At 49.5% G+C, this 27242-nt stretch overlaps 1 protein-coding gene across 3 annotated transcripts in view; it reads left to right on the top strand.

Annotated features, from left to right (window-relative positions):
- The window catches only part of TSPAN9 (tetraspanin 9), a 208530-nt gene that overhangs the window by 74896 nt on the left and 106392 nt on the right, over positions 1-27242 (top strand). Inside the window, exon 1 of one of the 3 annotated variants that reach the window (XM_017862922.1) lies at positions 25113-25320. The exons of the other annotated variants lie outside the window; for them this stretch is intronic. The gene's annotated coding sequence lies outside the window, so the exon portion shown is untranslated. Of the gene's footprint in view, positions 1-25112; positions 25321-27242 lie in introns of those variants that run through there. 3 annotated transcript variants of the gene reach the window in all.

Below are 27242 nucleotides of genomic sequence, written 5' to 3'. Positions count from 1 at the left end.
TCTGAGCTTTATCTGATCTCAACGCAGGACGGGATGGGTGTTAGCCAAGTAATAGCCATCAGTGATTCCAGACCTGGCTTGGAGTTAGAGATATCTGGGGAGCTTTTCAATAATTCAGGCTCCTGGGCCCCCATCCCAGATCTTTGGAGTCTGAAGCTCTGGGAACGGAGGCAGAAAGCTGTATTTTGAAAAGCTTCCCACGTGATTTCGATGCAAAGGTAGGTTTGCCCCTTTGAGGAGAAATCCCTTGCTGAACAGATAATCGTAAGTGCTTTTCTCTGAAATATGCCTGACATTGGGAGCATTTGTTAATTGATTCATTCAGTCAGCCAGCAGACATGTAGTGAACGCCCGTGGCGTGCCAGACGCAGCTCTGGGCAGAGGGGTGTGGGCAGGATTAGGGGACGTGTTCTTCCTCCAGGGAGGACACAGTCCAGTTTGGGAGACAGACAGCACCAGCGATGACAATGTAGCATGAAAGGTGAGGTGTGGGAGATGCCCGCTGGGCCCGTTACATTTGGCTGGGCTTCAGAGAATATGTCTTGGCCTCCCTGGGTCTGTTTCCGCCCCTCTGCCAGTGATAGGCTTAATACCCTTTTTATGTGTGTTTGAACAGAATGGAGCACATAGCTGACTTGATGCTGATGCCCAGAGAGATTAGGCGGCTTGACTAAGGCCACCCAGTAAGTTAGTATTTTGTTGATGGGGGGCAGGAATGGGGAGGGTTTCCTTTGAAAAATCTGTGTCATGAAACCCCCACATGGATTGTAGTATATCTGGGCTCTGCAGGTGGCAGACAGACATGGGGTCAGTCTTGGTTTCAGCCTGTGGCCCAGCGTGAGTCTTAGGTTTCTTGTCTACACTCTGAGGCTGATACAGACCCACATTGCTGCTGGTGCTTAGAATTAGAGATATGGTATGGTTGGCCCATGCTAGGTGCTCAATGAATGCCAGTTCTTCTTCTCTACCTTTGTATTCGGTGTCTGCAGTGAGGAGAGTGTGCTTTCTGGGGCCTCAGACTCTCTGAGCTCTCCTTCTAGCTGGAGATTGCCTTAGCTCATTCCCACTTACGAGCTGATTTCAGGGTGCTGAGTTCCAGGCCTTGCAGGAGATCGAATGCTGCCCCTTCTTCACCCCACGCCTGGCCTGGCCTTGGGGAGCCCTCCCCTGTCCTGTGCCTTTTAATTCAATACTCCCTGACAGCTCCATGCAAATTGCTAGAGCGCTCAGAACGCCTCATTTCTCAGTAAGGCCCCTTCATCCAAGCCTTTGTCCTTCCGCTCAACATTAAACTCTGTCAACATTTTTTCCCAATGAAGTTCTTCCTCCCTTTGCACCGTCCCCAGTCTCCAGCCAGCTTCGCTAGCCAGGGACAAAATTGGATTGCAATTTCTAGCACTTCCTGGAGATCAGGTCCCTGAAGAGCTATTAAAATCCAGCGGTGTTTCTGGCCACCTTTCCGTGTGGTTTGTAGTACACTGTCACACACGCCTGCAGAGCATGTGTGGGTTTATGTTTGCAGTCGCATGCTTGCACACGTGTGTGCATGTGTGTGAGTGGGTGCGTGCATGCATGTGTATTTGGCTTTAAGGGAGGCTCTCCTATTGCCTTACCTATGTTGCTAGTTTCTGGCTGCCAGTTTGCATTTCTTAAGCTAATTTTCTGATTCCAGGCTCGGGAGGGCTCCCCTGCACTGTACGTAATTGGGCATGAAGCCCGTGGTGGGGTGGATTTGGGTAATGGCTGGGCTGCATTCCTCCCATTCTTTTCTCACAGGAAAAAGTGCCTGGATGTAACCCTGGGGTGGGGATTGCTTACAGAAGGGGCCGGCTGCCTGCCACCAGCCTTCACATTTGGCCCCTGTTGGCCCGCTCCAGCCTTGTCCTCCCACCTCCCCTCAAGGCAGATGCCACCAGCTGGGTGGGCACTGGGGCTGCGCATGCCCCTCAGTGATTAATGGCCTGCAAGACTAGGCTGCCCTCTTCCCACCCATGCTTGGTGGGACATGGCACCCATTTCCAGGGTCTTCTTCCTTAAACTCAGATATGAAACAGAACAGGGCAGCCTCCAACATGAAATGTCTCTTACTCCCTCCCTTCCTTCCTCCCTCCAGCCCTTTTTCCTTTCTTAAAAACAAAAAACAAAAAAACATGGTGTGCCCTGTCATCCCAGCTACTTGGGAGGCTGAGGCAGGAGAATCGCTTGAACCTGTGAGGCAGAGGTTGCAGTGAGCTGAGATCGTGCCATTGCACTCCAGCCTGGGTGACACATTGACTCCACCTCAAAAAAAACAAAAAACCAAAAAAACAAATAACAAAAAACACACAGCCAATCTTTGGAATTGAAAAGTAAAAGCCCAACAATCAGGCGTAAGTGAATTTCCTGCAAATGGGATGCCCTGCTGGATGGGGGCTGTGATTCGCTGCTTGGCGCAGACAACTCTCGGAGGAATTTTTCTTCTCCAGCTCTCATTCCCTTGGGAAATTCATGGCGGGGAATCTCTCCCTGGGGAGTCTGACGAGCTTGGAAGGAGATAAGGTAAGGAGGGCTCTCTTGCTGTTTTCCAAGGCACCCCGCTCTGTCCTAGCTTACAGGGAGGCAGCTGCCACTTCCCAGCCCTCCTTGCCTGGCCACCAGGGAGGCCGCTGTGGGGTCAGCTCTCCTGGTTGTCAGCAGGATCCTGGCAACCAGCTCCTCCCTCACCTGCCACAGGGTTTGGCCTGATGCCAGGGTGGGCTGGGATTTGGCATCCCATCGGCCCCTCCTTTTGGAAGGTCCTGTGGCAGTCCTTCCGTCCTTCTGACACACCTGCCCCCCCTTGGCAAGCAGCCTTCCTCCTTGAGACGGAGTCTCACCCTGTTGCCCAGGCTGGTGTGCAGTGGCGCGATCTTGGGTCACTGCAACCTCCGCCTCCCAGGGTTCGAGCAATTCTCCCTGCCTCAGCCTCTCGAGTAACTGGGACTACAGATGCCTGCCACTATGCCCGGCTAATTTTTATATTTTTTAGTAGAGACGGGGTTTCGCCGTGTTGGCCAGGCTCGTCTTAAACTCCTGACCTCAGGTGATCCACCCGCCTCGGCCTCCCAAAGTGCTGAGATTATAGGTGTGAGCCATCACGCCCAGCCGAGCCCCCTTCTTTTCTTATGCTGCATCAGAAGACGGGGACTCTGAAACCACAGCAGAAATGACAGAGCAGCAGAGGCACATACACACCTGACAGGTGGGGGCCCCAGGATGGCATCTGTGCTCAGTGCGAACACTGAGCTTCCTTTTATGGTGTGTGCTCGACTGCGCGTGTGTGGGGTGTGGTGGTGGTGCTGGTGGTGCAGGGCGGGCCTTCCTTGAAGCCCTCTAAGTCTTCAGACTGATTTGTGACATCTTTACCTTGTGCCTCCCCACTGTGGGACTCCTGGAAGGACCTGAACAAAGCAGACATTTCCTGCCTAACCCTCATCATCTTGTGCTACTTTATTTCAGGGTCAGGAGCTACTGGGCATTTAAAACAAAATGCTTATCATATAAATAATGCTGTGTAATAAGAACACAAATCAAAGAAATAGGGGTAAAAAATGCCTCACAAACCTGCCATTGTGACAAATCAGTTTTCCATTTTCCGTGATGCCTTCGGTCTGTATTTGCTTGCAAACATAATTTTTTTTTGCATGGTTATAGTCAATAATGTAGAATTTTGTGTTCTATTTGCTTTCTTTAACATTTTAAGAATTTTGCATTCTATTTGCTTTCTTTAACGTTTTACCATAAGCTACATAATCATCACAATTACGATCATCGTAATCATCCCCCTTTTAAATGGCTACATAGGAATTGTTTCCTATTTCTCCATTTTCCTACTGTTGAATGTTTAGCTAACAATTTTAACTTACCAAATAGTAGAAACTGCATTATTACATTCACGTGTTAATATTATATGTGTGTGTGCATGTGTGTGTGTGTGTGTGTCTGTGGATATATCTCTGTGTCTCTGTCTAGCTGTCTATTCCCCCTTTTGTATTATTTCCTTAGGACAATTCAAGAAGCCAAGCTTTCTTTCCTAGAGCAACGAGGGATGCCATTCTGGGTTATTAAATACCAGCCGGAAGTCAGGTGCCTGAGAGCAGCCACAGGGTTTAGCTCAGATCTTGGCCTGAGTCTGTTTTCACACACTGCCCTTGGGAAGGCAGTCAGGTGCAGAGGCCCTGCTTTAAAGGCTGTGAACTCTGCATTTTTATCCTGTCTCCGGCTTCGAAGCCCCCTGGCCTGGGTACATAGATTTTGAGTATGTTGCTTCACTCATTCAATAATTCCTAAGTGCACTCCCCATCTGACCCCATTCAAAGCAAGAGAAATAGGCCTAGCTTGCACCCTTAGGGAACTTGCAGTCTGAAATGACCATGGGCTCACGTACTCGATTATATTCAATCAACTTTATGCAAGCCTGCAAACTCAGATGAGTGATAATAGCCCAGGGTGGTAGGCCCATCAGCGCATTCCTCCCTTCCTCTCTCTCCTCCTTCCCTCCCTTTTCCGCAGTGTCCTGCTTTCATTGTTTTGCAGCAGAATGACCAGCATAGAACATGATGCACATGTTCGGCGGTGCAAAAGAGGAGCTAGTGCTTAAGTACAAATGGGAGACAGGATTCTTTTGTTTTAAATAGATACTTAAACATGACTTCAGTCCTGTGAGCATCTGCACTCCAGGCCTGAGCAGCTGAGCTGCCTCTCACATGGACCTGCAATGATTCCATGATTGCCTGCACGCCCAGTAATCATTACCTGGCATTGGGGTGCCAGTGGTTGAACGTGATCACACCGAGCCCCTTTTCTAGCGACTTCTCCAGCCCCCTGGACGTGATCAGGCTAGGACAGAGACAATTGAAGTGCTCAAAGGGCAGTGGTCTATAACAGTTAAGTATCCTACATGGTTCTCTTCGCTCTCTAGATCTTCCATTTTTCAAGGAAAATTTGAACTTCTGATTTTTGGGTAACATCTCCTAATTTTCGACTACTAGCAGCTAATTAAAAAAATTTTAAAACTTGATGCAGACCACATAACCCCTACGCGTGGTGGGGCTGGATTTGGTCTGAGGGTACCAACTTGTGACCCTTGCTTTATGTGTTAAAGGTAGGGTGTTATGCTGGGCACTTTGGGGAATATAAAGAGCATAAAGTGATGAAGTTAATAAAAATCACGGGGTGTGGGAGAAGCAGCTCACACACAGAGTTACAATACAAAGCATAACACGGTTGGCTACGCAAGTGAAACCGAAGGCGGGCTGTTCTGGGAGTGCCGGGCAGGGACTGTTGATCGTGTTCTCAGCTTTTAGGAAATTGGCACAAGGAGGCTGCTCCTGAAAAACTGTTAGAAGAGACCACATCTTCCAGGCCCAGCATGGTGTTGCACATCTGTAATGCCAGCATTTTGAGAGGCTGAGGAGGGAGGATCCCTTGAACCCAAATGTTTAAGGCTGCAGTGAACCATGATTATACCACTGGGGCCCTGATGACACAGCAAGACCCTGTCCCTTAAAGAAAAAAATAAAAGAGGGAGCGAGAGCAAGACCACGTCTTCCTTTTCTAGTCCCTTTGGGAAGAGTTAGGCCTTGAGTGAGAGAGGCTTGAAGCATGGAGTTGGAACTGGGAAGATTGGATTAGGTGGATGCCGAGTAAATTTCCTTTTCCCCATTTTTCCCATCTGCACAGTGAGGAAAATTGTCCCCCTTGGGCAGTTAGCAAGTATTTATTGTAGGCATACTGGAGGCGGAGTTGCCAGGGCCCCCTCTCCCTCCCCTCCGAGATCTCTAGGGGGAGATAAAGGGGAGTCTGTCTGAAGTGCTTTGAACTCTTCAGGATGGCAAAAGGACTTGAAGACGTTGCTCAGTGGTTTTCCCGGCTGACAGCCATGACGTATGAACCTAGCGATACTTAAGAAATATGACTTGCTAGGGAAGTAAACACCCAGTGTTATTTATTAGTTATTTAAAAAACAAAGCTTTTCTTAGCTGGGAGGTTTCAGATCAGTGACAATGTCAGCTCCAATTTTCCTCTGTTAATAACAGGCCAGCCTCCTCCCTAGCCTGTGTCAGCAGCATTGAGAAGTGTGTCTGGGCGCACCTTTGGCATTTGATGACTCCCTGGGAGGAAGGGAAAATGGTACTGAAGAACCGGAAGGTTGTGCAGGGCCAGGACAGATCTCGTTGTGAATAATAAAGCAAGCAGCCTTCCAGTGCTGGGCCTTTTGCTTTTATCTGTGTCCTCCCTTCTGGTATCCCCCTCCAGGCCTGGGAGAGGGAGGGGCAGCAGGTGGGGAGTTGGGGGGCTAGGAGACAAGGTGCTGATAGAGGCATCTCCTGTCTTCTTGATAGGGGAGGTGTTGGAGTTTGGGATCTGGGCAAGACTTCGACTTTGCTTCTTAGAGTTGTTTTTTTGTTTTTTGTTTTTTTTGAGATGGAGTCTCACTCTGTCACCCAGGCTGGAATGCAATGGCATGATCTCGGCTCACTGCAGCCTCCCCCTCCCAGATTCAAACCTACCAGATCTTCCTGCCTCAACCTCCCGAGCAGCTGGGATTACAGGTGTGCACCACCACGCCTGGCTAATTTTTGTATTTTTAGTAGAGACGGGGTTTCACCATGTTGGCCAGGCTGTTCACAAGCTCCTGACCTCAAGTGATCTGCCCTCCTCGGCCTCCCAAAGTGCTGGCATTACAGGCATGAACCACCACGCCCAGCCTGCTTCTTAGAGTTAAGTGGAATCCGGAGATGGGTGGGAGGGTTGGCTGGCTAGCTGGGAAGGCTGTGGAGCAGGAGAAGGACCTGGGGCAAGGGTCAAGGGCTGAGGGCCAAGGTTGAGGTGAGGTCTGATGAACTTGAGGGCCACTGCATTTTGACCTTGAGTAGCTATAGTATTGATAAGGACAGTACCTTTGCAGTATTGAGTACAAATTCTCCCTCACTGAGCCTCATAGAAACAGGTGAGAGAGGGCAGAGCAGGTTTTATTATTTCCACTTAATTCAGGCTGAATGTGGTGTATTTTAAGAATGTGGGTTTTTGAAGCTAGACAGATATGGGTTAAGCTTAGCCTTCTGACCTTGACGAATCTCATTAGCCTCTGGACCTCGGTTTCTCCATCTGTAAAACGGGAGACCAATGCTTGCCTCGCCGGGTATTTTGTAAGGGATGAAAACCTAAAATAGTCTTTGGCACACAGTAGACATTGAATAGTGAATAGCGGCTGCTACTGCTGTCAGTGTAAACTAAGAAACAGAGCTAGAGAGGTCATCTGTCCTGCCGAAGGTTACAAGGGAAGCAGCCAGGACTGGAACCATGGTCCCAGACCTTGTAGGCCACGTTCTCCCATTCCTGGGGCACTTTCTTCCACTTCTCTGATCAGGTGGGTGCTGGGCAGATGCCAGCAGGCAGGCACCACCGCCGTCCAGGATGTATTTATGCCTGAATTGTAAGTTGTGGGCTGTGCCTGGCCTCAGACATGATTATAGGGTACTGACAAAAGCAGCACCCCCTGATGAAGACGATGAGCGAAAACATACCAGGGCTTTTGTTCACCGAGCAACTCCATTGTGTCTTTCTCCCCTTCTCCACCCCTCCCTTTATCTACTAAAAAAAAAAGAAATGGAAAAGATGAAGGACTGTCAGCACCAGATCACAACACGGGCTCCAGGAGTTGGCGGCTTTTCAGTGCCTGCGGAGTTTCCTCTTCTTGCTTTCCTCGACCAAGTCTAATTGAGATAAATCTGAGGGCTCCCCTTGGAGCACAGGGCTTCCTGCTTCCCTGTGTCCTGGACGAGTGTCCCCTGGGGATCGCTTGGTCAGCACTCTCCCCTGTCCCATGGATGCCTCCTACAAGATCTGTGGAAGTGGCTGCTCAGTCTGTCTGCTGCCTGTGAGTGGAGCCACCTTTCCCAGCACCCCATGGGTCATGTCACACTCCCTGCTCCTATCTCAAATCTGTGTATAGCGTGCAAGGCTCTGCAGAATTGACCTCAGCTTGTCTTTGCGTGGCTGTCCTCCACCGTTCCTTGCAAAAAGCATAGGCTTCTGTGGCTCACGTCTGTAATCCCAGCACTTTGGGAGGCTGAGGCAGGTGGATCACGAGGTAAGGAGTTCAAGACCAGCCTGGCCAGCATGGTGAAACCCTGTCTTTACTAAAAACACAAAGATTAGCTGGGCATGGTGGTGTGTGCCTGTAGTCCCAGCTACTCGGGAGGCTGAAGCAGGAGAATCGCTTGAATCCAGGAGGTGGAGGTTGCAGTGAGCCGAGATCGTACCACTGCACTCCAGCCTGGGTGACAGAGCAAGACTCTGTCTCAAAAAAAAAAAAAAAAGCATAGGCTTCCACTGTGTCGGCCAACTTACTACTTCCTGAACAGGTCTGGGAGCCACCTGCCTTTGTGCTTTTGATCGCTCAGCCTCTTTTGCTTGGACAGCCCTCACCCCAGTGGAATTAGGCCCAATCTTCGCGGATTAGCTGGAGCGCCAGCTCCTCTGTAAAGCACATCTTGCTTGGGAGCATACTCCTCCTTTGCCTGGCACTTCACATATGAAATTAATGTTGGCTTTGCTTAGGGCCCTCTGCTGTGACTGTGCAGGTCTCTTCCAGGGCCTCCTCAGAGCTTGATTGTCTGCACTCCCCACCCCCTGCCAGGGAGCCTATTTACACTTTCATTGTACATGATCTAAGTTCTTAGGCATTTTTCTTTCTAAGTTTAAAGTTCTCTTACTTTTCCCATTATTGTCTGTTGTTTCTGAGCCTCGGAGGCTATGGTGACAGGAGGGTGTAGTAGAAAGCACACAAGATTGAGAGCAGGGGACGTGCCTTCTCCTCTCAGCTCTGCCTCTCAGCAACTGTGATTTGGGGCGAGTAGCTAACCTTATCTGGGTCGGTCTCAGTTCCCCATCTGTAAAACAAGGGTGGGCTCTCTAGTTTCTAGGATTTGTGGATGGGGTTTTAAAGAACAGATTTCTTGAGATATGCTTCATATACCATCACACTCTCCCATTGTTACGGGCTCAGTTGTGCCCCCCCGCAAATCCTAACCCCATACCTCAGAATGTGACTGTATTTGGAGGGGGAGAAGATCTTCAAAGAGGTGACTGAGGTTAAATGAAGTTACCAGGGCAGGCCCTAATCCACTGTGACTGGTGCCGTTATAAGAGGATATTAGGGACCTGGCACCATGGCTCATACCTAGAATCCTAGCACTTTGGGATGCCGAGGCAGGAAGACCCCTTGAACCCAGGAGTTTAAGACCAGCCTGGGCATCATGGCAAGACCCCTCATCTCAGTTAAAAAACTATATGTACAGAGAGGATATTAAGACAGAAGCAAATACAGAGGAAAGACCACGTGAAGACAAAGGGAGAAGATGGCCATCTACAAGCCAAGAAGAGAGAGAAAATGGATGAAACCAGTCCAGCTGACACCTTGATCTTGGACTCAGCCTCCAGAATCATGAGAAAATAAACTTCTGTTGTTTAAGCCACCCAGCCTGTGGTACTTTGGTTATGGCAGTCCTAGCAAACTGATAACACCTATTTGTATATTTAATATACAACTCAATGGTTTAATCTGTTCAAGTTGTATAACCACTGCCACAATTTATATTTTGAACATTTTATCACCTCAGAAAGAAACCCCATACCCACTGGAAGCCATTCTCTATATCCTCCCAACCCTCATTCCTCCCCCAGCCCTGGGCAACCACTAATCTGTGTTCTGTCTGTGGTGTTGCTTGTATTGTGGATACTTACTTTAAATGGAATCATGTAATAGGGGTTTTAATTTTTTTGTGATTGGCTTCTTAGCATACTTAGCATAATGTTTTCAAGGTTCATCCATGGTGTAGCATATGCCAGTACTTCGTTCCTTTTTTTTTTTTTTTTTTGAGACGGGGTCTCGCTCTGTCGCCCGGGCTGGAGTGCAGTGGCCAGATCTCAGCTCACTGCAAGCTCTGCCTCCCGGGTTCACGCTATTCTCCTGCCTCAGCCTCCCGAGTAGCTGGGACTACAGGCACCCGCCACCTCGCCCGGCTAGTTTTTGTATTTTTAGTAGAGACGGTGTTTCTCCATGTTGGCCAGGCTGGTCTCCATCTCCTGACCTCGTGATCTGCCCGTCTCGGCCTCCCAAAGTGCTGGGATTACAGGCTTGAGCCACCGCGCCCGGCCCCTCGTTCCTTTTTATTATGGAATAATGTTTCATTGCATGGGTATGCCACATTTTGTTTATCCATTTATCACTTGATGGATATTTGGGTTGTTTCAGTTTTTTGGCTATTTTGACTAATGCTGCAGTGAACACTTGTATATAGATTTTTGTGTGGACTTTTAAAATTTATTTTATTTTATTTTATTATTTATTTCAGGTATCTAGGAGTGAAATTGTTGGATCATATGGTAACTCTCTGTTTAACTTTTTGAGGAACCACCAAACTGGTTTCCAAAGTGGCTGTACCATTTTACATTCCCACCAGCAATGTATTCCGATTGGGAATTAGACTCTTTTCCAATTTCTCCACATCCTTGTCCATGCTTGTTAATTTCTGTCTTTTTGGAGCCATCCTAGTGAGTGTGAAATGGTATCTCATTGTGGTTTTCATTTGCATTTCCCTAGTGATGAATGATGTTGAGCATCTGTTCTTACACTTATTTGCCACTTGTGTATCTTCTATTCATATACTTTTCTTATTTTAAAATTGGATATTTGTCTTTTTATTATTCAGTTGTAAGAATTCTTTACATATTCTGGTTATAAGCCCCTTAATCGATATATGATTTGCAAATATTTTCTCATATTCTGTAGGTTTCACTTTTTTTGATGGTGTTATTTGCAACATAAGAGTTTTTAATTTTGCGGCTGGGCCACAGTGGCTCATGCCTATAATCCCAGCACTTTGGAAGGCTGAGGCGGGTGGATCATCTGAGGTCGGGAGTTCTAGATCAGCCTGACCAACGTGGAGAAACCCTGTCTCTACTAAAAATACAAAATTAGCCTGGCATGGTGGCGCATGCCTGTAATCCCAGCTACTCAGGAAGGCTGAGGCAGGAGAATTGCTTGAACTCAGGAGGCAGAGGTTGTGGTGAGTTGAGATCACGCCATTGCACTCCAGCCTGGGCAACAAGAGTGAAACTCAGTCTCAAAAGAAAAAAAAAAAGAGAGCTTTTGTTTTACTGAAGTCCAATTTATCTAATTTTTCTTTTATTATGTTTATGGTGTCATATCCAAGGCATAATTGCCAAATCCAAGGTCACAAAGAGTTATACCTATCTTGTCTTCTAAGAGGTTTATAGTTTTAACTTTTACATTTAGGTCCATGATTCATTTTGAGTTCCTTTTCGTGTATGGTGTGAGGTAGGGGGCCAACTACATTTTTCGCCTGTGGGTATGCAGCTGTCCCAGCACCATTTGTTGACATAAATAGGATCTTAAAGGACTCCTGGAGCCCTTTAAAACCCACCATCTGGGGAGCAGGAGGTAGGTGGAACACCTAGCGTGGGGCCTGGCCTGGGGAAAGTGCTCTTGGAAAATGCCCTTTCCTGCTGGAAGAGCACTAGCGAGCAGCTCCCCAGCCCCTCTCAGCCTTTTGTGTTGAGATTGTACAATTCTGTGTGTGTGTAACTTGCTGTTCACTAGATCCAGAATGGTGCTAGGTATGGTTTGAATATTTGTCCTCTCCAAACCTTGGGTTGATCTCTATCTATCTATCTATCTATCTATCTATCTATCTATCTATCTATTGTTTTAGAGATAGAGTCTCACTCTATCACCCAGGCTGGAGTGCAGTGGGTGCACTCTAGCTCACTGCAGCCTTGAATGCTGGGGCTCAAGTCATCTTCCTGCTTCAGCCTTCCAAAGTGTTGGGATTACAGGCATGAGCCATGGTGCCTGCCTGGCCTCCTCAGGTTGAAATTTGATCCCATTGTTGGGGGTGGGGCCTAATGGGAGGTGTTTGGGTCATGAGGGCAGATCCCTCATGAATAGAGTCATGTCCTCTCTGGTGAGTGAGTACATCCTCACTGTAGCAGTTCCCCTGAGAGCTGGTTGTTAAAGAGCCTGGCACCTGGCACCTCCCCCCACTGTCTTGCTTCCTCTCTCACCGTGTGATATCTTCATATGCTGGCTCACTTCTGCCTTCCACCATGAGAAGAAGCAGCCTGAGTCCTCACCAGGTGCTCAGACATCAGAATCGTGAGCCAAATAAACCTTTTCCCTGATAAATCATCCAGCTTCAGGTATTTGTTTATAACAACACAAAACAGACTAAGACAGTGCTATATGCAGCTGCATGCTAAATAATTGATTCAGGTGATGGTGAAGGTCAGAACAGGAGGATGTGGGCTTCCATCATAGCAGGGGAGTGTCCCTGGCTGAGAGACCTGCTGGAACCAACAGCAGAGAGGTTATCAACTCTTGTTCTACCTGGAGAGGTATTTGAGGGCCCCTGGGTCCAGCTGATGGGGCTCTTGGAAGCCGTTGATCAGGCCAGGGAAAAGATGATAGTGACAGCCAAGACCAGAGGTAATGAATGTTTAGTAAAAAAAGAAGTAATTTTCAGCTTTTTGGCTCCTTTAATCTCACCCTGCTTTTGGGCCAGAAGAAGACCATTTTCTTTCCCCTCAGCTCTTTCTCAGCAGAGCTAATAGGTCCCCCGGGTAGATTTAAGGGAAGTTAATGAGACAAGTTATGGTTATACCAGGCTCTAGGCTACATGTCTCCCTTCTCTCCCAGGCCTCCAGGGCTGAGGCTCAAGTCACCATCTCCCCTGCCTTGAGAGCTATGGTAGCCCTGGAGGCCCCAGACATCCTACTGGAGAGAGTGTCAGGGTGGGGGCAGCAAAACGTCAGAGGGACACATCCTCTCCTTCATCCCACAGTGGACAGCATGGGAAGGGAGAGTCTTGCCAGTCATTGGCGAATCTCCCCAGTAGGGCCCCAGCTGTCTTCTCCAAGCATATTCCCACCCCCTTCTGTGGTCCCTGGCTGCAGTCCACATGGAGCACTCCCATGCTTGTTTGTGCAGCTCTCTCTGGAGTCCCCAGCATCTAGACACTGCCTGGCATGATCAATAGTGGATGAATGAATGCTTTTCTACCTTGAGCTCAAGCCGTTCCTTTCACCTCATTCCCCATTGCCCTCTGGCTGTTTTCAGAAACCTACCAACTGTTCAAAGGCCAGTTTAAATGTCTTGTCTGTAAGCCCCATATTGAATATGACAATCCCATCTTTGGCTCCTCTCACTCTTTTGTTTCTACCTCTGTTTGGCACTTTCCACACTCTACCCCATGGTAAGATATTTGTGCGTCTGTTTTAACGCCAGCATTGAAACACCCTGTATAGGGCAGGGACCATGACTTTCTGTTTGTATTTTATGTCATTTCTCCTCCCTTCCACCCCACTACACCTAGGATGGTGTTTCATAGACCTTTGCCACTCAATGAAGTCTGCTTAACTATAGCACCTGGGTCACACGTTGTTGATGTTGGGTCTTTTTCCCGGCTTCCTGTTCTGCCTACAACTTTTTGCCACTCAGAGGATTTTCCTGGGTTTCACATCCTGGAGTAGGAGGTATCTACGAGAGACAGATGTCAGCGTGTGGTGTTCCCAATCCATTGCGTATAATTTACATATCTCTGTGCAGCTAGCATCAGCGAGACCTCATTACTAAGGTATTATGCTTGACTCCTGGCAGGAAGAATTGGAGCAGATAACACATCAGTGGTAATCCCTTGCTCTGCCCTGGAGGATACAGAAAATCTCTGGTGTGAGTTACTGCCTGTGGATATTAGAGACTCACCTGCTGTCATTAATGTAGAGGCTGGATTTCCATCTCCAATTGATTAGGCAGCTCTCTCTGTTTTCTCCTCTTTGCAAGGAGGAGGCCTCCTCCCTGCCTCCTTCACCCCAGTTCCTGATCTGGAGGGTGGGTCTGAGAAGGGCAGGAGGGCCAGCAGAAGGGGGCCCACTTAGAATGCCAAGCTATAGAGGTCCTTTGGGATAGACCAGTGGTACTGAGGCTGGACCGTTCATTAGGTAGCAGAGTCCCTGATGAGAGGAAAGGGAAGGAAGGAAATGGTGGCCTGCTCTGTATTTAGATAGGGCTTTCTTTTTCCTAAGATGCTTTCATATGCGTTATTGCTTTTGATTTTCAAAACAGTCCTGGGAGGTGGTTTATCTCTGTTTTCAGACACAGGGTCTGCAGAGCAGAAAAGAAGGTGATGTGTAGCACAAATGAGAGAGAAGTTTACTTTACACTCCATGGTACGTAGCACTGGTGAGGGAGCTGCAGAAACGAGAGAGAAGTTTGCTTTACGTTCTGTGGTACGTAGCACTGGTCAGGGAGCTCCACCATGGCTGGCATGCAGTGGGCATTTGATACGTGTTTGTCCAATAAATGAATAACAGGCACTCAACAAATCATCCTTGATTTGAAATAAAAGTTTTTCTGGATTTTGCTCCCAACTCACTCTGGTCTTCTTTACTCTCTGGCTGTTTCTTCTCTTCCCTGTTGGGTTAGCTCCTCTCGCTGGCCCTTGCACTTGTCCCAGGCCTGCGAGGGGAGAATGACACTCAGAGATTGCTGGATCGTGGTGGTGCAGGGGCATCTTGCGGTGACTCCTGGGAGCCAGCAGTGTCATGGTAGGTTGGCAAGTGCCTACTGCACAACCCTCCTCCTTTGCTGCAGGTGGATATTGCTACTTGATCACAACACTGTTCACTCTGTACCCAGACTGAGCCTGCTGAGCTTTCTCAGTACAACACTCCAGGTTGCCACCACCAATGGGCCGCAGTGGCATTTTGGATGGCAAGGAGGCCGTGTCTTGGGTAGAGTAAAGAGCATTAGGCTGAGGGTCAGAGGACCTAGCTCTGAATCCTGGCCTCTCCATTTCTGCTTCGTGACCTTGGGATAATCCTTGGACATTTCAGAGCCTTGAACGTGCTGGCTTCTCAGATCCCTTCGAGCCCTGAAATTCTAGGATTCTGTGGTTCCCTTGGTTGGGAGGAAAGAGGCTCTTGTCTGGTGGCGTGGCCATAGAGGGGTAGGATTAACCTCCAGGATCAGCGATCTTGCAGAGCTCAGGAAATGCCTCTCTCTGAACTGTATTTGGTCCAGAGACAGGTGGTGGAGCTAGAGGAGGGGAAGTTCACTCACAGCCCTAGGCTGGGGGAAGGGAGGTCTAACTCAGCTGCTGTTTTTCCTGATGGAATGAAGGTTTTTAGACCTGAGTCCTCAGTGCATCTAGATCTTAGCAAAGAAGCAGGGAAGTACTGGCCACGAATCCCACTGCTCATCCTCTCTGTTGGTGGGGAAAATAGAGGGAATTCTTATCCCTTATTAATGGGGGTTTGCCAGGAATTGGGTTCATTTGCTCATTTTTCAGTAAACTTTGTGAAGTGTCAGTTCCTTGGGCAGGTTCTGCTCTTTGGACTTGCAGATGACCTCCAGGAAATCACTTTCTTTGAGACATACCCCATGCTTTCTTGTTTCATGGGGGAGTCCAGAAGTATTTAAAGTGTTAGTGAGTTAGTTCTGTTGTTGCTGCTGTACTGCAAGGCAAGGGTCATGAAGCATTTCTCCCCATTGTACAGAAGGAGATACTGAGGCCCAGAGAGAGCTGCTCGCAAAGCTGTGGGTCTGCTGGCAGCCGGGAGGGAGGTGCCTCTGCTTGTAAGCTCTCAAGACCGCGAGTGAGCTGTAGGCAGTCTGTCTGTGTCTTTGTGAGGCGCCCGTGAGATTAGCCACCGAGCAGAGGTTTAATTTATGATGGCGCCTGGTATTCTCGTCCTGCTGCCTGCTAGAATCTGCTGCATCATTGGAGTTGCTGAGCTCCCAGGGGCGTCTTAAGTCTCATAAGTAATCTGTGTCTCAGCCGTGTTCGAGGCAGCCTCATGCAGGGGACGGGCTTCAAGGAGTGGCTCCGCACCGAGACTCAGGCCAGGCTCAGATTTACCTAGGTGTGGATGGAACGTGTCGGTCTAACAGGGCCATGGAGGGAAGTGGCCAAGGTGTGGGAATTACAGGCATCTGAGTCAATGTTACTCTCAAAACGCGCTCATGTGGCCGCTAATGATACAGTAGATATACTAGTTTGGCATTCATGACTCCTCTGGATGAAAATGGTTGAAAAGAGGACCTAACATGGGAGAGACACAGAATTCTAACAATATTCAAGCAGTATTAAGTGGTGTAAGCCTAATGTATATTGTATTATTTTTCATTAACTTCAATTTAATAGACATTTATATTTTATTTTGTAATGTGCGTAGTTCTTTCAAGCAGTAATGCTGCCTTTCTTTCAACAAACGTTCCGTATTTTGCACTTTTCACTAATTTAGAAAGGATTGGTTATTACTGATTAATGAGGTTTTACTAAGAATAGGATCAAAGCATCATACTTTCTAAAGCTGGAAGGTTCCTTAGAGATTATCTCATATTCTTCATTTTAGAGATGAAAAAAGACTAGTATTATACATATAGATGATCAGTGATTTATTTTACATGAACAGCTTTGTCCTTTTATATGAAAGGGGCTGTGGGGATGAATAAATGGGCAGAAATGGAAAATGTTCTAACCTTCTGTTGAAGTATAACATATGTATGCAAAAATGCAGCATTTGATGAATTTTTATATAGACATGAACACCTCTGTGGGACCAGCATCCAGATTGAGAAACAGGACATTCCTAACACCTTGGACGTCACCCCCATTCCCCTTTCGAGACATTGCTCCTGCTCAAGGGTAGCCACCAACCTGATCTCTGACAGCCTGTATTAGTGTTAGTTGTTTTTTTTTTTTTTTTTTTTGAGATGGAGTCTCACTCTGTTGTCCAGGCTGGAGTGTCATGGCACGATCTCGGCTCACTGCAACCTCCACCTCCTGGGTTCCAATGATTCTCCTGCCTCAGCCTCCTGAGTAGCTGGGATTACAGGCTCCCGCCACCAAGCCTGGCTAATTTTTGTATTTTCAGTAGCGACGGGGTTTCACCTTGTTGGCCAGGCCGGTCTGGAGACTCCTGACCTCAGGTGATCTGCCCACCCTCGCTCCCAAAAGTGCTGGGATTACGGGTGTGAGCCACCAGCCCGCCGTAGATAAGGTTTTTGAACTTTCCCATCAACTGGGTCATACAGCTTGTGTTCTTTTGTGTGGTCTGTTTCAACATTAAAAAATGAGATGCCGCCCGGGCGCGGTGTGCTCAAGCCTGTAATGCCCAGCACTGTTGGCGCCGAGTGGGTGATCACGAGGTCAGGAGATCGACGACATCCTGGTTAATACGGTTGAAACCCCGTCTCTACTAAAAATTCAAAAAAACTAGTCCGGTGCGACGAGGCGGGCGCCTGTAAGTCCCTAGCTACTTGGGAGGGCTGAGACAGGAGAATGGCGTGAACCCGGGGAGGCGCGAGCTTGCAGTGAGGTGAGAGCCGGCCCCACTGCACTTCCAGTCTGGCGGCAGAGCAAGACTCCGTCTCAAAAAAAAAAAAAAAAAATGAGATGCATCCACGTAGCTGCAAGTGGCTGTAGTTCATTGATGATCTCTCACTAATGAGATATCTCACTGTGACTGTTGATTTCACCGATGACCAGTGAAGATGAGCAGTAGGAATGGGATTTTGCACATAGATGGAGGTTTTTAGCTCTTCCGTTAAGTTAGCTACTCGGTGCCAGCGAATGAGGACACATTTTAGGGATGATAGATAAACATATAACTTGAGTGCAGTATTGATGAGCTTAGAATAGAAAAAAACTGTAAGCCCTGGAGATTGGGCTTATCTCTTGTGTACTTTTGCACATCTTTCCCCTTAATGGTTAGGATGGTGCTTGGTGTGTAGGTGCTCATGAAACTAGTGGGAGGTCAGCCCAAGGTTCAGCCAGGAAGGGATGATGGTGATGGGCTGGGATGGATGTGGAGTTATTAGCCCATGATGAGCTGGATTTGGGGTATGCACAGCCCTCACAAATGTGGCTCCAAGTCCAGGCAACTGCTGCCTAAGTGCTGTGAGCATGGCCTCCCACTTGAGATCGGGATGGCAGGGACTAGGAGCTACTGGGGGCCAGATGTGGCTGCTGACCTAGTATGCAGCGGCCAGGGCTGACTGACTTTCCTCCAGGGACTTTGGCTGGCATCACTCTGGCCGGGAATGGGGGGGCCTTACTCCATACCTGCAGAGTTCCCATCTGGGGCAATGTGCCTGTTTGCATGGACCACCCTTCTGGGCCCATCCACTGGCTCCTTTGGGAGCTCTGGGTCTTATTCTGCAGGGTCAGGTCATGGGCCTGCCCTCCTGGGAGGATTGGGGTCAGTCTGGGTTGCAGGCCTTTGTGGATGAAAGCGTGTCCTGGGGTCCAGCGGATGAGCAGCAGCAGGAGGTACACCCCCATGTCACTTATTCCATGCCACAGAAGTCCAGGCTGGGGGAGACCACACCACCGTTTAGCTCAGTGCCCTGCAAGGCAGGAGTAGCACCAGTCATCCTTGACAGAGAATCGTTCGCTCTTTTCTCTATCATGGGAAAAATCTTCATCCCTTTACGCTGTGCCAGCTCTTTCCAGATGCTTCAAACCTTATTAGTTGCTAAGGTCTTCATAAAATCTCCCCTCTAGGCCTCGTCTTTTTGCCTCCTTCCATTCAAGACTGAGAGTGGAGCCAAAATCTGTGCGTTCCCAGTATGTTACGGGTGCTGCAGGGGTGCTGGGTGAACAAGACCTGGGCCTGTCTGCAGCTGCTCAGCGTCAAGCACACAGGACAGAATGAATTCAGGACAGGGTCTAAGAAGAGGCTACAAGGGGTAAGAAGAGAGTGTCACAAGCTGGGAGGTGCCAGAGCTGGGGGGCAGTGGGGAGCCGACTTACTTTCTCTTTGCCCCCATCTCTACCCATTCCCTCCATTTCTATCTGCGAATCACTGTCTCTTGCTTGTGAAGTGCTGCATCCAATCTCTTTACCAATGGATGTTTCAAGAGCAGTTATAGGCATTGGGAAAGAATTGAGCCCTGGATGGAGAGGATTTGATAAATCTTAATTTTCTTCCCAGACCAGGCCCTGTCTCTCTGGAAAGCCGAGGCCACTCTCCGCCCCCTTCCTTTTCTGTGTCTCCACCATAAAGTACTCGTTGAGTAAATGAATGAATCAGATGCACTGCCTCGAGGGCCCCGCCTCCCTCCCGGCCAGTGTGGGCGTGCAGATGGATGAGCTCAGGTTTGGACGTGACTCAGGAGGAAGGTAGTGGGGAAATACAAGGTGGTGATCTCATGTGGCATTAAACGGAGCTGGGAACATGAAGTGTGTGTATGCTTATCTTTTCATCATTTCTCTCCTCATTCCAGACTCCCCGGCAACAGTCTGCCAGGATGACACTATGGAGCAGCCAGAGGAGAGAAAACTGGCTCCATTTTCACCTGCCCATGAGTTCTCAGAGACCATTCCAGCTTCTGCGCATGGAGCGTGGGAGAGGGGCAGAGGCCCTCACTGCACGGCCCACCTTCCATGCTCTGTCTTCCTCCTTAGTCTGCAGAAGGCACCTCTGTTTTGGGTGGATGTGGGCAGGTTGACCTTAGGGCTGGGGGGAGGTCTGATTGGCTTTGGCATTCTCTGAGAGAGGAGTGGAAGAAGTCCCTGCTCTAGAAGTCAGGGCAGAGAGGGAGTTCATGTGATCTGGTGAAAGACCTTTGACTTAGAAAGAAGCTCTGATTTCTAGTTCTGGTTTGGGTATTAGTTTGGTGTCCTGGGAAAAGCCCTTTATCCCCCAAATCTGAGCTTCTCCACCTGCCCAATGGGTGACATGTGTACCTGCCCTCCCTACTGCCCAGAGTGGCCATAAGGACCATGCGAGTTAACGGTATGACAACCTGGGAAAAGTGAAAAATGCTGATAAAAGTAACGTGATCCATTATTAATAACAAACCCTGTGAACCCTCCGCACCATAGGCATCAGTCCAGATGTGGGAATCGCAGCTAGAAAAGGCCTAGATCCCAGTGTCGAGGGTCCGGCCCGGGCATCTGGGAAGGGCTTCCATGCCTGTGAGCTTGTTGGAGGAGTGGGAACCATGCAAGTGAGTTTGGAAGACTTATCAAGGAGGCAGTTTTGAATGACATTTGAAGGCAGGAAGAAGATCGTATCAGGTGTCAGGGTGGGCAGGGTGGCTTCCTGGAGCAGGGGGGAGGTGGAGGGTGCAGAGAAGCTTAGAGGTGTGTACAGCTCCCTGAGTGGGACTCAAGCCATCTGCTTGAACCCAAGCATGGGGCCCCTTCTCTCTTCGTTTTTGCCAGGTAGCATGAGGTCGGAAAGAGCCCTGATTGAGGAGGAGTCAGAATGTCTTGGGGTAGGGATGGGGGCATCCTGAATCTCATCTCTGCTACTTTCTGGCTGCTTTGACCTTGAACAAGTCCCTTTACCTCTCTCTGTTCCACGTCCTTCATCTGGGAGTAATAATACCTGTCTCACTGGGTTGCTGTGAGGATTGAGTGAGGCAAACAGCCTGGAAATAGAGGGTGCTCAATAAATGTCACTTACATCTGAATTTCTCTCCCATCCATCTCGTTTATGGTGTTCAGGGAATATTCTGCACTGATCCCTGCGAGGGCTCAGTATTTTCCTTCCTTTTCCATGGAGATAGACTTTGCAGTTACTCCAGTTTTATACCTACAACCCAAACTCCTGCGTTGGACACACCAATCTACGGCCAGCTTGCTCCAGATAGCATGTAGCATAGGATTCCGCATGTAATATACATCTTTGGGAAGAAACTCAGACTCCAAAGGCAAATCTTACAATTACAACACTTTTAGAAGCAGAGATTTTGTTTTTCTCTTCCTCCTTGTCATTAAAATTACACTGTTGGAAACAAAATCTGATCTGGTGGATGTGCGTGGTGTAGAGAAGAGATCACTGAGTCAGTTCTGTGTGTGGAGGTCGTGATGGGGGAGCAGATAGCCATGGTCATGCGTGTGGCTTCTCCTGGCCACAGAGCACCTTATCTGTAGAATGAGATGGCTGCAGAGATCAGGCCTACCCAGCTGAACCACACCGCAGGAGTGTTGGGGAGGATGGCTGGATGTAGAGCAGAAGGACGTGCACAGCTGTGGCACCTGTGGGGCTGCTGGCCGAGGCTTCGAGGTCCACCATCACCTCATTGTCTGCTGGGTAAGGACTCCTGGGTTGATGCTGTCTAAAGCTCCTTCTGTTTCTAAAGTTCTTTGACTCATAAAAGCATAGCATCTGCATCTCCACTTGGATAACTAATAGACGTCCTAAGGTACTGAAAAGCACACTCCTGGTCTCCCCCCTCCTGTGTTCCTCTGTAGGTCAACCAGGAATTTTCCTCCTCTTGCCGCTTCTGTGGCTATAGCCCTGATCCAGCCACCATTTGTGACCTCGTGCTTGGATTGTGGGAACAGTTTCCCAGCACATCTCCCTGTTGCTGCCCTGTCCTGATGTGTGCCGAGACCTCCTGACCTTTCTGTTCAAAGCAGCGACCCCCGCCCAGTCCTATCTTCCTTATCCCTCTTTATTTTTCTACATAGCATATATATCTATATCTATCTATCTATATATATTCTTTATTGTCACCCCCATGTCCTCAAATCGGAATGCAAGCCATAGGAGGGCCCGTTTGTTTTTCCTCCTGGTTTTGTGCACTGCCATAAACCCAGTAACTAGATCACATAACTAATCCATAATCCACAGAAACTGTTTGCTATCAGTCTGCAAATTACTGCCCACTCTCTTCTCATGTTTTCCATAATGCCAGCCCCAACCTTGAGGGTCCCTTGACCCTGGATGTCCTGATAGCCCCTGCTGTCCCCTCTCTCACCCATCAGACCCACCTATCCTTCCTGTATTGTTAGTTACCCATCCCTGTGTGTTCCTGTAAATAGATCTGATAGATCAGATAATTGCCAGCGGGGCTCCCGAGGCCCTCTCCTGGCCAAGAGCCACTCCTTATTCTTCTAACCCCCTTTTCCCAGCACAGACCTACTACATAATAGAAAATGCCCAGTAAATTCAGCATTCATTCATTTACTGCCAAATTTCTTAATGAACTGCTGTTGACAGATGATTAAAATTCAATCCCAGAAATGTTCTGGGCCTTTGAAAGGTGTGTCCTACGGGCTGTGACCAGATGGTGGTTCTGCACTTGTAGGTAGGGTGTGGTCCTTGTTTGCAGTGAATCTCTGGGAGTGTGGCAGTTTCTCCTGTGTGTCACGTTCTCCCTGTGTCTGCATCCAGAGTGGCCGTGGTCCCCAGAGGATGAAGCGTGCACCCATTTCTTTACATTTCCATGGAGGGTCGAAACTGCTCCTTGAGATTTTAAAATATGCTTCACGGTCCCCATGGTGTCAGGTAGCTGGTTTATGGGTCCCGTCCTGGTTGTGATAACTCAGGCTAAGCTGGATAATAAACGAAAGTGGGACAGAGCCGCAGGATAAATATTGCTACAGGGCATCTCCAGTGGCACAAATCACAGGGAAAATATCTCTCAGGCTTTTCATTTCTCCTCTTCCTCCCTGGCCCTCTGGTAGCAGCCAGCAAAGCAGGATCCATCCATCACCCTGCCCCCACCCCACCGCCACCCCAGCCTCAGCTCTCGGAGCATTGCTGGGAAGTGAGGGATGTAGGTTGGTCCTGGTGCAGTCGGCCCTCTGCCTCCCCGCCCAGCTCTGGAGGCAACCCTGGGGGCCCAGGATGGCCAGGGTCATGCTGTTTTCCGTTGTGGATGAGTGCTTAGCTTTGCAGACCTGATTCTTTATCTCTAAAATGAGAGGGATTAATAACTAGTGATTCTTAGTCTGGTGTGAGCGAGTGCTTGCGTCACTCACTGGGGGAACTTAAAAGCTGCTTGCTGAGTCCCACCCTAACGCATAGAATCACGGCCGCGGGGGTCTGGTCTGGGGTGTCTTCACCGACGTTCTGTGGCCTCTGCCAGCAGGGTTCCTGAGGCCCTCTCCTGGCCAAGAGCCACTCCTGGTACAAGTGAGGCCTGAGATGGGCGATGGGGCGGGCGGTGCGATGGGCCACTTCGTTGACCCGCTGTTGTACCAGATCCATCAGCACTGTCACTTAGCAAGGCTTTCTTCAGCTTTGGAGGCATGCTGGCTTTGTAATCAGCATCAACCTGTAGGTGTTGATTGAGCCTGCAGAGAATAGCAAGCTTCTCCAACACGTAGGTACGGAAAGGTAACTAACCGCACGCGGCAGGCGAGTCTATTAAACAGAGAGGCTGGTCCCAGCACAGGGTGTTACCACTGCTGGGCCCTCCCACCCTGAGCTTGAAGCACTCTCAGCGATTTCTCTCACCCCACGCCCGGGTTCTGCTGACTGTGCCTCCAGAGCACTGTCTCTGGATGCCACTTTCCCAGTTCAGGTGCTCAAGGCGTCTTACCTGAACATGACCATAGCTTCCTGACAAGTCTCCTCCAAGCCGTCCTTTGCTGTCCTGCAAAGTGGCTGTGCCCACTGACCTGTTCGGCTGTGCCTGGTTGACTGTGCCTGGTTGACTGTGCCTGGTGTGTGGAAGGTGCTTGCTGTGCCCGGGTGGGTGAGTTCAGTGGTTCCCTGTCTTCCCGAGGAAAGCTGGGAGTCTATGTGGCTGCAGCCCTGCCCGTGGCCCTCACGAGCTGTATGACCACCCACTAGACTCTTCTTGTGCTTTCTTGGTTCTGCTACATCCCTGCCGTCTGCTGGGTCTCGCCCATGCTATTTGCTCTCCCTGCAACGCCCTTTCTCTTCCCTCTGCCAGGCAGAATGTACTCACCCGTCGGGTGCAGCGCAGGTACTCCCACGGGACACCTCCTCATCTATGTCCGTACTGGCTCTCGCTCTTTAATCAACTGCTCTTGACAGATGATGAAAATTCAATCCCAGAAATGTTCTGGGCCTTTGAAAGGTGTGTCCTACAGGCCGGAAGAAGGGGCTGTGACCAGATGGTGGTTCCGCCCTCGTAGGGAGGGTGTGGAAAGATGTGGACTGTCCTCGTTTGCGATGAATCTCTGGGAGTGTGGCAATTTCCTCACTCCTCATCTGTGAGGCAGATACCTCCTCATCTATGCCCATACTGGCGTTCTAGCACTTACCACATGCTTGTGCTGTTGAAAAAGTTTGTGTTTGTTTATTTTTTATGTTTAGAGATGAGGGCCAGGCTGGAGTGCCGTTGCATGATCTTGGCTCACTGTAGCCTTGACTTCTAGGGCTCGAGGGATCCTCCCACCTCAGCCTCCAAGTTACCTAGAACTACAGGTGGATACTACCATGCCTGGCTAATTTTTAAGTTTTTGTAGAGATGGGGGTCTTGCTATATTGCCCCTGGTCTTGACCTCCTGGTCTCAAGTGATCCTCCTCCCTCGGCCTCCCAAGTTGCTGGGGGATGACAGGTGTGAGCCACTGTGCCTGGCTCTGTCATTTGTTTAAAGATCTCTCTCCCTCCTTTCTGTCTTCCTCCCTCCCTCCCTCCCTCCTCCTTAAATTATAAGCTGCTTGGAAACAGAAACCAGTTGTGTCTCAAGTTGAGCCCATATACCAAGTGAAGTGCCCAGGAGATCTCTGCCTGATACATGTTTGTTGAATGACTACAGCGTGGTGGAAAGGATGTGGACCAGGAAGGCAAGAAGTTGGGATGTTTGTTTTTGTTGTGTTCTGACCTTGCTAGATGACCCTGAATAAATTCACTTATTCCCCAAAACTTCGTTCTCCCTCATTTGTTTGTTTGTTTTTGAGACAGGATCTTACTCTGTTGCCCAAGCTGGAGTGCAGTGGCACGATCACTTCTGCCTGGAACTGCTGAGCTCAAGCGATCCTCCTGCCTCAGCCTCCTGGGTACCTGGGGCTACAGGTACATGCCACCATACCTGGCTAGTTTTAAATTTTTTGTACAGACGGAGTCTCACTGTGTTGCCCAGGCTGGTCTCAAACTCCTGGCCTCAAGGGATCCTCCCACCTCAGCCTTCCAAAGTACTGGGGTTACAGGCATGAACCACTGCATCTGGCCATTTCCCTCATTTGTAAGGAGTGTTTACACCTGATGATTTCTAGATATCCTTCCAATTATTCTAACAGTCTGTGATTCTGTCTGTTAGAAAATGAAGAGAGGTTTGTGTGTTCATTTCCAGGAGCCCATGTGTTCTGCTGTGCTCGCGGCCAGGGGCTTCTCGTAACAGGCTCAGCACACCTGGCCTTCAGCTGTGGTTTTAATCGACATGACCAAGACCTGAGGAGCTCCTGATGTGGTAGTGTGAGGCGGCCGCCTGGACCTTAAGCCCCATGCCCTGCCTGTCTTCTTTCCTTCCTCATTTTCTGAGGAGGTGGCCAGGAGAACTGGTGAGGCTTTTGTCCCCCGCTCTGCGCCTCGTGTGATAGGAAGTGTTGCGGGCACACCTCTGAGCGCTGTGAACATGACCTCTGCTGGGTGAGGCTGGGGGTGTCATTTGGGACGGATGTGCTGTCCTGCAGGACCTGGGAGCAGGGGCAGCATCTCACCTGGGGTGAGACCTGGCAAGCAGGAGTGCAGTAAGCCTGAAACCAGAACTGGGAGGGGGAAGTGGCACGAGAGCGGTCCGTCTTCCTCAGCCTTGACCTTGAGGACGTCGGGGTGTCTGGGCTCCTGGAGGTGGGTGTGAGACAGACAGGCAGAGAAGGAGGTGGAGGTCAGGGCCCAGTGGGGGCCTGCCAAGCTGTGACAGCCCCTGGGAGCTGCAGTGGCCTGGGCTGCCTTGCAGGAGGTGAGAGATAGAGAGCTGCAGACAACGGGAAGGCCAGCAGCACGGCCAGGGAAAGCCAGGCGCCTCATGCTTCCCATCTCTCTAGGTTCATTTCCTTTGGTACCTTGTAGAATGACTTTGAAAGACCAGCCTCTCTCGCTGTGCTCACGGGAGCCCAGAGCAAGAGTCGCACTTCCCAGCTGGTCTGGAGGCCTCTAAGGGAGCAGGCCCCAGGGTCACAGAGAGCGTGCATCTAGCCAGATTTCTCTCACTGTGGCAGTAACTACCTGGCCTTTCTGGTGTCTTGTTTCCAGGCCTCAGTTTCTCCTCCTGTGCTACCCTGCCCCACCTCCGTGGCTGGGTGTGGGACCGGCACTGCACCACTGCAGTCAAGTTGCGTTATAAATAGAAAGATACTTAACACCGACCCTGGAATCAAACAGGGAGGTGGCTCTGGGCAGCAGAGTTTTAAAAATGAGCATTGATTTCTGGGAATCTGCATGCCGCATATTAAATAGACCCACGTTGGCTCCCAGGGCACTGCTCAGCCCTGCCTGTATGCCTTTCTCCTTCCCAGAACAAGCACTGCCCATCCCAGCTCTCAGAGGGCCTGAGGAGCCACGGGTGTGAGATTCGTCCCAGCCCTCACCTCTGTGGGTGCTCCCTACCTGAAGTGGCTCTCACGTGCTTCTGTTCCCTGGCTGGTTCATCCATTTGTCCCCTGCTGTGAGCCAGGGACGGTGCTAGGTTCTGGGATTGAAAGATGAACAATCGGCTCCCCTTGTCTCAGCGTCGAGCCTACGGAGCAGTGTGCAGAGTGAGAGTCTGAAATGGGGGGAGCCCAGCGATTGGAGAAGAGAAGGTCCAATTCTGCCTGAGCTGGGGAAGGAAGAGGCTTCATGGAGAAAGCTGAGTGTCCAAGAGAAGGACATGCATTCTGCACAGGGAACAGAATTCTGCACAGGGAACAGAATGTGCAAAGGCATGAGGAACCACGCGGCTGTGTGCAAGCAGCTGGCATATACCAGGTAGCTCATGGCCGCTAGCTAAGTGTGGGCTGGGGATTGTCACGTCCGTGTGCTCCCTGCTGCCTTCTGTTAGCCTCCTGTGGTAACGAAGGACGTTCATCTGTTGATTGATTAAGATATTTTTGTCTCTTGGTCCAATCACAATTTAAAAGTTAGCTGAAAGAAGACTAAATAGTTTAAGAACTTTGCTGCTGCTAAGACTTCCTTACTTTTCCTTTGGTGGCTTGGACTCTATTCTGGGCCCTTGTGACGGCGAAGAAGGTCCGACATTAGGGAAAATCCCAAGAAGACCTGAAAGCAGCTCTCCCATCTTTATATCATCTCCCTCCATACTCGGCTGAGAATTGTGCGCCTTTCAGGTCCTCCTGAGTTGCCCAGTCTTTTCTTTATCACCCACCAGAGCCCCTCTTTAAATATTCCATGAAAATTGGGGCCATTGAAGTGTGTCAGCTGCGAGTGAAATGCACAGAGCCGAGTGTTAGGAAGTCGCCCGGCATTTGCGGGACGAGTACCA

The sequence above is a fragment of the Rhinopithecus bieti genome, unplaced genomic scaffold (assembly GCF_001698545.2).
Source record: "Rhinopithecus bieti isolate Rb0 unplaced genomic scaffold, ASM169854v2 scaffold_2654, whole genome shotgun sequence".
In the NCBI taxonomy this organism is placed as follows: domain Eukaryota; kingdom Metazoa; phylum Chordata; class Mammalia; order Primates; family Cercopithecidae; genus Rhinopithecus; species Rhinopithecus bieti.
Note: the sequence above shows the minus strand (reverse complement) of the source record. Positions and strands in the feature narration are given on the sequence as shown.